This window comes from Glandiceps talaboti, chromosome 2 (genome assembly GCF_964340395.1).
Source record: "Glandiceps talaboti chromosome 2, keGlaTala1.1, whole genome shotgun sequence".
NCBI classification, from domain to species: Eukaryota; Metazoa; Hemichordata; class Enteropneusta; family Spengelidae; genus Glandiceps; species Glandiceps talaboti.
Window position 1 is genome coordinate 22,300,635 of NC_135550.1, and position 11,041 is coordinate 22,311,675.

The 11,041-nt window shown below is 36.0% G+C and overlaps 1 long non-coding RNA gene across 1 annotated transcript; it reads right to left on the minus strand.

Moving 5' to 3' along the window:
* Positions 1–3,402: 3,402 nt before the first annotated feature.
* On the minus strand, positions 3,403–8,814 carry LOC144453653 (uncharacterized). Its single transcript, XR_013482426.1, has 3 exons — positions 8,684–8,814; positions 7,693–7,802; positions 3,403–4,531 (listed from the first exon to the last, which is right to left on the minus strand). It is a non-coding gene; the product is annotated as an uncharacterized LOC144453653 (long non-coding RNA).
* Positions 8,815–11,041: the final 2,227 nt, after the last annotated feature.

Here is an 11,041-nt window from a genome sequence, read left to right on the forward strand (position 1 = left end):
AACAATCAAAATAATATCAATTTTTAATGGGCAAGGCAAATCTGGGCTATTCATTACCATGGTTATAAGGAATTTATAGTACAAGTAAAACATGTAGTACATGTTTTGCGCACCTCATATCCATCGGTAATAACAATGCAAAGTACAGTGCCAACAACCAAAAAATCAAAATAATATTCATCTTTGAGGGGTCACCATGTGTCCACCTACTATATTGTATGGGGTTTGCAAGTGATGCACGTCGCACAACGATGCGATGTCAAAATTACACAGTGTTGCTAAGTTAGATAATACAGTTAAAAATATGGCTGAAATATGGCCCTCCCGTGACAACCGTTTTGTAAAAAGTAACCCCCCCCCCATTCCCCCGGCCCTCCCCCTGTAAATACTGAAGGCTCCCTTGACGTTACAAAAAAACATTACAACGTCAACCCATATATAAATCATTGTACAAAAGTTCGGTCAAACAATTTATTCTGGACAGCTATCACACATAGTCATAGTTTATTTTCACACTTGCTGCCCTGTCTATTATAGTTAGGTTATTGTACTCACCAATTTGACGGACAGCAAACATCCACATATTAATTGCTTACTGTGTAATGCATGTACTATATTGTAGCTTTCAGTGATAGTTTTAGAGTATATAAATATCATAAACCTATCTTTAACTTCCATTTCTGTTCGGCGTTCACAATAGTTTGTCCTGATATACACCACACATGGTCTCTCACTCAGTTCAACTCTGTCAATTAATATGGTATCCGTGGGTAATAACATCCCTGTACTTCACATATGTCTCAAGTGGCAGCCACGTTCATTTTCATGGCATTTACTGTTTGACGATTACAACATTTGTTGGTAAACAGTTCAATGTATTTACAGTGCTGGATGCTATAAAGAATTTCCTGGTATAAAGCCCATAGTTAGTGTGAGTAGATTTAGATTCTGCCAATGTGTTATACATGATGAAGCCAGCTGAATTGGACGGTCACACGAGTTGGAAGGTCAACATTTGTTGAAAAGCTCTCTTAATTCCCTAGATGATATCTCCTTGTTTTGCTAACTGAGTGAAGTTGGTTTCCATGACAACCATGTTTCAGAGTTCCATGGATTCTATTTTCGTTGTTTCCAACAAGTAACAAATCATTGTTATATAATCCCCGGTCACAACCTTTCTTATTGTAGAGCGCTTCAGGTTTTTCCATTGTATTTTAAGTTCACGTCTTGCCCGTGTATAGTGTGGGTTGTGGTAACCTTATCCATGGTGGTTACTTGTTTGTACAAAAAGAGCTCGAAGTCACGGTCACTAGCTAGCTTGTGAATATACACATCAAAGTCTCACAAATCTAATGCCACAGTGTGTAGTAAAGAGCTAAACTTTACATCGCCCGGGAGTTTCTAAAAATATTTTGTATAATTATAAGTATCACCAATAATTGACTAATCAAGACTCTCGTTAACCTTAGAGTTTAGAATAGCACTTTTTGTCTAATTGAGAATTCTTGACTCCATCATGTTCTCCCAACGGCTGTGGTACCAATCTTTATGTTTGTGTTCTGTTGAATAAAAGTGTTTTGCACTGGAAAGTTTATACCACCGGGCCAAATGAGTTATGTGACCAAAATGATAAAAAAATGAGATTCACTTTGTTTTACATTGCAGTTTTAATGATGGCGTAGGCAATACTTATATTGTCACACTAAAAACACTGAATACATCAGATAATAAGATACTGTCAGATAATGAGAAATTAAAGTACTTGGTGACAAATCTATGAAAACCCGTTAGTGCCATCCACAAAAGCAAACAAATATATATATCTCATGCTCTCGACTTATTATCTCGTGTGCACGAGATATTAACCCCCCCCCCCCCAAAAAAAATGAATAAATAAAATTTTTGTGGAAAATGAAGTTATCTCGTGCTCACAACTTATTATCTTGTGCGCATGACTTATTATCTCATGCTCACGACTTATTATCTCGTGCACACGAGATATCAAAACAAAAAAAAATTGTGAAAAATGAAGTCATCTCGACTCGTGCTCATGACTTATTATTTCGTGTGCACGACTTATTATTTCGTGCTCACAACTTATAATCTCATGCACACAACTTATTATCTTGTGCGCACGAGATAACATCAAAAGCAAAAAAATAAAAAATGAAAATTTGAGGAAAGCGAAGTTATCTCGCGCTCACGATTTATTATCTTGTGCGCACGACTTACTATCTCATGCTCACGACTTATTATCTTATGTGCAAGACTTATCTCATTTGCATGAGATATCAAAACAAAACAAAATTTCACGCAAAACAAAGTTATCTTGGGCTCACGACATATTAGCTCGTGCGCACGACTTATTATCTCGTGCTCATGACATTATCTCGTGCACACGACTTGTTTTCCTTTTTTTTTTGGTTTTGATATCGCTTGTGCACAAGATAATAAGTTGTAAGCACGATATAATAAGTCATGTGCATGAGATAATAAGTCGTGAGCATGAGATAATGAAGTCCGGGACGGGGACTTATGGATTTTGTTCCGACCGTCTGTCCGACCAGAACCGTTTCTTGAAGATGCCTGGACCGACTTTTTTCAAACTTGGTACAGGGGCAACATACTATGGCATACATATGCACGTCAATTTGTTTCATGATACGATCCAATATGGCCGCCTAGCAGCCATTTGTTTGCGAATTTTCCATGTCCAAAGCCATAACTCAGACATGCTTGAACAGATCTCATTCAAAGTTGGTATTAGGACAGTGTTCTATGACATACATGTGCATATTCATTGTTGTTGTGATACGATCCAATATGGCTGCCTGACACCCATATATATATATGTATGTATGCTTTTGTAGATGGCACTAACAGGCTTTCATACAAATCAGATTAGGAATACAGCAAAAATATTTGAAGTCGCCTTTTAAAAATGCCATGAAACTTTGTATCAGAGTTAATCTATTTTTTCTCACACTGAATGTACAATTACTTTTTTTCACTGTAACCTCTCTATATTGCCAATGTATCCTGTTTTTTGTTTAAGGTGACTTACAAGCCTGATAGGCTGGGATGTATTTTATATCATTAATTAATTGACAGTATACTTTTAAATGTGTAAAACTTCTATTAAATGGTGGAAAAGAAACAAAAGACCATAGGCACGTACAGCTAATAGTGCATGTTTCACCGTATTTTATTTTGATAACGACAGCATTAAATATAGTTTGTCTTACGTTAACGTTATACATGTAAATGTCACACTGATCGTGCTGAGATACATTACTAGAAATATATTAATTTACACTTAGAGTAAATTCATAAAAATAAAAATATAAAAAATCATTCCCAGTGGTCAAATCTAAATAAATAAAGCAAACAACTACCGGGAAGTACATTTAAAACATCTTGCAAAAACTAGTTTGGTTAAATACGTAAACGATAATAACTCTTTTATTTCTCTTTGATTTTTGTTTTATTTGATGAGTGAAGTAAACATTTCACTTCATTTCAACTTGTTTCTACCCCATTACGAGTTGCTTGCATAATTGATCATGTTCCATAATTAGGCAATGTCTTACGAATGCATACTACAAATTAAGAGTCAACATTAATGATAACGACGTTATCAAACACCTAGTTAGCAGAAAGGAGAACTAAATTAGGGAGGGGTACCATTTCAAGTTACAAATAAATTTAGTTAACAAGTTGCTGATTGGTAGTCGATATGGAGTACAATTCCACCACAGTTAGTAGGTAGACACACATCCATGGCCAAAAGTCAGATAATTTGCATGTATTTTTACATTTAACTAATACATGTTTTACATTTTTAACAGTAGTTAGAAATCATTTTCTTTTTTATATTCTATGACTGCACAGAATACATTCTAGGATCATCGCCCATGTATTAAATGTAGACACTCACCCATGGCCAGAAGTCAGATAATTTGTCTGTGATTGATAGATGATGCAAACTTACAAATATTGTTACGCCTATTGTCAACGGTGTCAATTGTCTGATATTTTCATGTTTCAGATGATAATGTCTCTAGAATGATAACATCTTGCTCCCCTACTTTATTGAAGGTTATCATATAGTTTGCTTGTTCTCCATTTTGCGAAGCTTAAAGTTTAGCATTCTCCAATTGTAGAAACCATAAAGTAAAGGATCAGTGGGAAATAATTCTTCAATTGTCCTTTGCTTAGGTTCTTGGGAGATTGGAGTATGAACTTCCTCCTCAGATGATGATGAATCAAATCGTGGCAACTCAGTTTGTAGATAAGATGAATGGTTAGAATCATGATCAGTCAGAAATACATCTTTCTGGGTCCTTTTCTTTGATTCACAGTATATAGGTGTATGAACTTGCTCCTCATATGATGAATCGAATGAAGGTAACGCAGTAAGCGGATGAGATGAATGTTTTTGCAACTTGTGAAGTTTTCTTTTTCTTTGTCTTCTAGCTTTACTACGTCTCTTTATGGATGCAGTGTTTCTTTTCCCCATACTCTGGTAGATCTACAAATGATAACTAAATTTAATGGCATATACATGCAGTTTCAATCTTTTTAAAAATCACCAGCACTACACATTAATTGCATTAGTTAGGTAGTTATTTATAGTGCTTTACTTTAAAAGCCCCTGTCCAGGTTATTTAATAATCCTAACTTGTCAAATTTTCCCCCATTTCAATGACACAACTAAGAAAAACTATCAATACTGAGGCATATTTTTTTTTACTCACATGCTGTCCCAATTATACGTACTTGACATGAATATGTATACATGTCACCTGTCGTCTCATCAATACATCTACATATGTAGAATATACTACACATTGACACTGCAATTACAACATCATCTAACTTTTTAAATTAAAAGGCAATGAAGAACCAATAGTATTCAAGCTAAACTTGTGTTTTATCCCTACACAGTACATATTACAAAATGGCTGAGTTGTGTGGCCACACTCATCAGAGATCATTGACCGTCACACCACAAACCATCTAAACTTGTGTTTTATCCCTACACAGTACATATTACAAAATGGCTGAGTTGTGTGGCCACACTCATCAGAGATCATTGACCGTCACACCACAAACCATCTAAACTTTGTTATCCCTACACAGTACATATTACAAAATGGCTGAGTTATGTGGCCACACTCATCAGAGATCATTGACCGTCACACCACAAACCATCTAAACTTGTGTTTTATCCCTACACAGTACATATTACAAAATGGCTGAGTTGTGTGGCCACACTCATCAGAGATCATTGACCGTCACACCACAAACCATCTAAACTTGTGTTTTATCCCTACACAGTACATATTACAAAATGGCTGAGTTGTGTGGCCACACTCATCAGAGATCATTGACCGTCACACCACAAACCATCTAAACTTTGTTATCCCTACACAGTACATATTACAAAATGGCTGAGTTATGTGGCCACACTCATCAGAGATCATTGACCGTCACACCACAAAACCATCTCAACTATTTTATCCCTACACAGTACATGTTACAAAATGGCTGAGTTGTGTGGCCATAATCATCAGAGATCATTGACCGTCACACCACAAACCAAGTAAACTGTGTTATCCCTACACAGTACATATTTACAAAATGGCTGAGTTGTGTGGCCACACTCATCAGAGATCACTGGCCGTCACACCACAAATCCATCTAAACTATTTTATCCCTACACACTACATATTACAAAATGGCTGAGTTGTGTGGCCATAATCATCAGAGATCATTGACCGTCACACCACAAACCATGTAAACTTTGTTATCCCTACACAGTACATATTACAAAATGGCTAAGTTGTGTGGCCACACTCATCAGAGATCATTGACCATCACACCACAAAACCATCTAAACTATTTTATCCCTACACAGTACATATTACAAAATGGCTGATTTGTGTGGCCATAATCATCAGAGATCACTGACCGTCACACCACAAACCATGTAAACTTTGTTATCCCTACACAGTACATATTACAAAATGGCTGAGTTATGTGGCCATAATCATCAGAGATCATTGACCGTCACATCACAAACCATCCAAACTTTGTTATCCCTACACAGTACAATATATTACAAAATGGCTGAGTTGTGTGGTCACACTCATCAGAGATCACTGGCCGTCACACCACAAACCATGTAAACTGTGTTATCCCTACACAGTACATATTTACAAAATGGCTGAGTTGTGTGGCCACACTCATCAGAGATCACTGGCCGTCACACCACAAATCCATCTAAACTATTTTATCCCTACACACTACATATTACAAAATGGCTGAGTTGTGTGGCCATACTTATCAGAGATCACTGACCGTCACACCACAAACCAAGTAAACTTTGTTATCCCTACACAGTACATATTACAAAATGGCTGAGTTAAGTGGCCACAATCAGAGATCATTGACCATCACACCACAAACCATCTAAACTTTGTTATCCCTACACACTACATATTACAAAATGGCTGAGTTGTGTGGCCACACTCATCATAGATCATTGACCGTCACACCACAAACCATGTAAACTTTGTTATCCCTACACACTACATATTACAAAATGGCTGAGTTGTGTGGCCACACTCATCAGAGATCATTGACCATCACACCACAAACCATGTAAACTTTATTATCCCTACACAGTACATATTACAAAATGGCTGAGTTGTGTGGCCATACTCATCAGAGATCATTGACCGTCACACCACAAACCATCTAAACTTTGTTATCCCTACACAGTACATATTACAAAATGGCTGAGTTGTGTGGCCACACTCATCAGAGATCATTGACCGTCACACCACAAACCATGTAAACTTTGTTATCCCTACACAGTACATATTACAAAATGGCTTAATAGTTGTGTGGCAACTCTCTAGGTCCCTACAGAGTACATATTTGCATACTTTATTTGTCAATTTTTATTTTTTTGCCAATTAATCGCTGTTATTATCTTTGCAATTTACATGTACATCATCATCACTTAGTGGGCATATAGTCTTGTTGCTTGTTGTATTTGAATCCATCATTTACATTACTATTTATTTGCTTATCTTAAAACCATCCTGGTTTTATTGTTGCACCATCATTTGCATTTGGCAGGTGCTATGTGCATGGTCTTGTTGCTAGGCACATTTTCGATTCATACTTTGAGTCTTTAATTAGTTACCTACATGTTGTCTTTGTAACACACATCATTTATTTCACTGTTGCTAAGGACATGATCATTATAGCTAGAGTCAGTTTGTTCTGAACAATATAACACCCAAAGATATCCCACCAAATGTCATCCCTATTCACCATGTAGCTTTTCAGATTTTCAGATCTAATTTGCATATCACCAATGGGATTATTAATTTATATCATAAACAAATCTTAATCTATACACAAAGAACGTTCAGTTTAGAAGTTAGTCACACACATTTTGCTTTGAATAATTTTCAAACTCGAAAAAAAAATCAAAAGTAGTATCATCACCAAATAAATAAATACAAAGTTGACTGGTCCTGCAATGTTTGACTTTAAGTTGTTTACAAACAGAGAGAGACACTTTACAATACCCACAGCACTACAGAACCAATGTTCAAATATGCTAAGTATCAAGTATTCATTTGATGACATGCAATTCATTCAGGTCAGTCCTACCTTATTTAATCCTATTCATTATGTGCACGATACCTCCATAATATCACATCCATAATATCGTTCCCTTGTCCATAGCATAATTCCTGGCAGATGACAAACATATACATTACCTGCAATGTAATTGTTAATATCTGTTGTCAAACACCATCCATTGACACTGACCAAGCATACTGCATTTCTAATAATTGGGCAATTTCAATCACTTAACATTCACGTTTTTTAGAATTGGGCAACATAAATAATTATTCATGTTTGGTTCCAGTTACCCGACCCCATCTTGATTTTCATAAAATCGCAAAAAAATACCACCTAATTTCAAATTTTACTTATGGTACTACTTTGGGAATAAGCTGCATTCATTGTTACCCTTCCTCTTGAAATATGCTACATTCATAACGTTATATGGAAATTCAAAATAAAAAGTTTGATATTGTATATGTATGTATGTATGTATGTACGTACGTATGTATGTATGTATGTATGTATGTATGTATGCATATGTATACATGTGTGCGAGTGTGTATGTGCATGTAGTGTTTCAATGGAACACTCAACCTCAATTTGTATAATTCAGTACAGCACAGAGCTATCCACACAAGTTTGGAATTTGTAGGGAGGGAACCAACCATACAATGTCAAAGGGGATGAAAACTACCACTGTACCAGAGTGATTGCCTTGGCATTTGGCAAGAACGTTACTCAAGGATGTGTAGATTGGAAATACTCAAAAAGAAAGTGATTACAACATAGTTGTGTGATTTAGCTCAAAAATAGTGACTACAGTTGTATCTTCAACGCCAAAAAAGAAACTAACTGGCATTCCAAAAACAAAATTTGTCTCGGTGTCCTTTATATAATCATCAACATAATCTATAATTAAGGCATCACAGGAATTCTTGTGACTGGTTCCTGGATAGGAATCAATCGATATGAAAATGTCCCCTAACTCACTGCATCTCTTTCATGTTAAAGCTTTTAAAGTGAAACTTACCTAGTTAATTGATTTACAGCAAAACGTATGATGTTCTTCAAGGGAACCAGATTTTGTCCATTAATATTTCAGAAGAATGTCTTTCCGACCGAGCCTTTGAGCAACGCGCACCCGTCTGAGTTGAGTGCTTTTGCCGCGTTTTCTCCACGCATGCGTCTGTCATGGGCATCAAATTAACGTGATTGATGGATCCCAATGTCGAAAGGTTAAACACGCATTCGAATTTGAGAGGGAAGATAAGTGAAAGAACAATGCATAATCTTAAACATGTATATAGATTGAGAGTTTTGAGGTGAAATTGAGCGCCATATCAGGATAATATATAGAGCGATATGGTAATACACAATTCGCTGTATATTGTTGTTGTTGTTGTTGTTGTTGTTGTTGTTGTTGTTGTTATAATTTTAAATATTAGATTATTTTATTATTATTTTCATCATGCAATTCAAAGATTAGTTTTACAAACTAAGGAAAATCACGTAAACCATAAATCGTTTAACCTATCACTTTGTATGGACACAGGCTAATAAATGGTGATAAGCTATTCGAGTATATCAATCATCCCATACTGATAAAACCACTATCAGCATAAATTACAATTGTTACATTGCATAGAAAAGTGCATATCAAGCATGCAAATAACCCTAATAAAAATAGTCGTGACCATCACGTAAATCAAGGAGAAATCAACCGCTCCAAGACTGCCAACTTTTTTAGGTTGGAAAGGCGGGAATCACACGTATATGATCACAGCTTAAGCGTTTGTAATTTAAGTAGCTTTTGTAAACGTATATATGAACTAGCCAAGTGACAAAAATGTGTTCGACCAACTTTGTCCAAACAGTGGGATTCCAATTTAGTAATGACAGACACGGAACATCTTTGAACTGTTATCGCGCATACTCACACGAGGAATAGATATACCGCGCTCAAACTGTCTCTTTTCGTGCAAAACTGTCCGCGATAGGTACTTCAGTGTTATGATATTCGAAGCGCATTGTACAAGCAATTATTTGGGGCGGTGGGGTTATTATCAAAGTGCTTGCTCCTTGTCAAGCTTTCCCACAATTTATTTGGGTTGAAACCATACAGGAAGGCAACGTCTGAACAAATAGGACCAACTCATCTAGAATATCACTGTGTAGAATATATGTCAGTCAGTGAAAATATACTACATACTTGGATGATACTGACTTGAAAACCTCTGACAGGTTTCATTGCACAAACATTTATAACTGTTAATACTGATTATAAATATTAAATACATATTGAAAACAAAGAATATTGTAATGTTGCGACGAGAACTAGTGTCGGATGGGTTGTATCCCATTTTCTTTCTATATCAGCACTCCAGCGCTCGCACCATCAAATGTACGTACTGCAATCGACTTGGTCCATAGTTTGAAATTTTATGCCATTAAATGGCCTCCTACATGTCCTTATTTTTATCAAAGTGCTTAGTACTGTGGGAATGGGACACCCCTCCCAATAGCTATAATGGGTATACTGTTTCTGTCCAGAATTAGAGACCTCCCCAAGTTTAGAGGTCATTGCCTATTGCCAGATGAAGATGGCTGTTATTGGAACACGCTGATATTTTGTTGCACTGTTGACTGATAAAATTAAGTTTTGTTCGATGAACATGTAAATAGTCAGACACACTCAAGCCACTGTATTAAACGGGGAGAAGAATAATCCCGGACTTGAAGTAAAGAGGAAGGGTAGTCCACCCTGATCTCCTAGATATTAATTTAAATGCATTTCAAACTGTTTGTAGACAGCAATAGATGTAATACGCATGTGTGCTAGTAGTCTGGATGCAGAATTTAGTTCCAAGTATACATTTTTAACTATACATATCGTAACGATATTGTATAGGAATTAGACTAGTGAATTTGCTTATGAAAAACTCATTTCACTGGTCACGTCAACGCCCTACTTAAGTGACTGAAACTTGAACTGAAATACCCTGAAAAATTGATGAAAAACTCCCGAAAAGCAGTACTGACACTTATATAGTTGTAACTTGTAATTTTACTGTAACATAGAGTATGGTCTCAACAGCAGTTAAAATTCGTGTAGATCATGATATATGTATGATTTTTTAGCTTCTGAAAGAAGTAGAATATGTACAAGTAGAGCGGTATTAAAATAGAATAGAAGTAGCATATGTAAATATGTACAAGTAGAACGGTTAGCCTGCATTCCAACATATACTGATTGACTTTGATATGACAAATACTCATTGCAGAGGAAATTGAACGATCCAAATTATGCGTTGTCTGTGACAAATAATGTAGCATAATGAACGGTAAAAATACCCCATATAGCTGTTTACTGGTTTTACACAGAAAATAA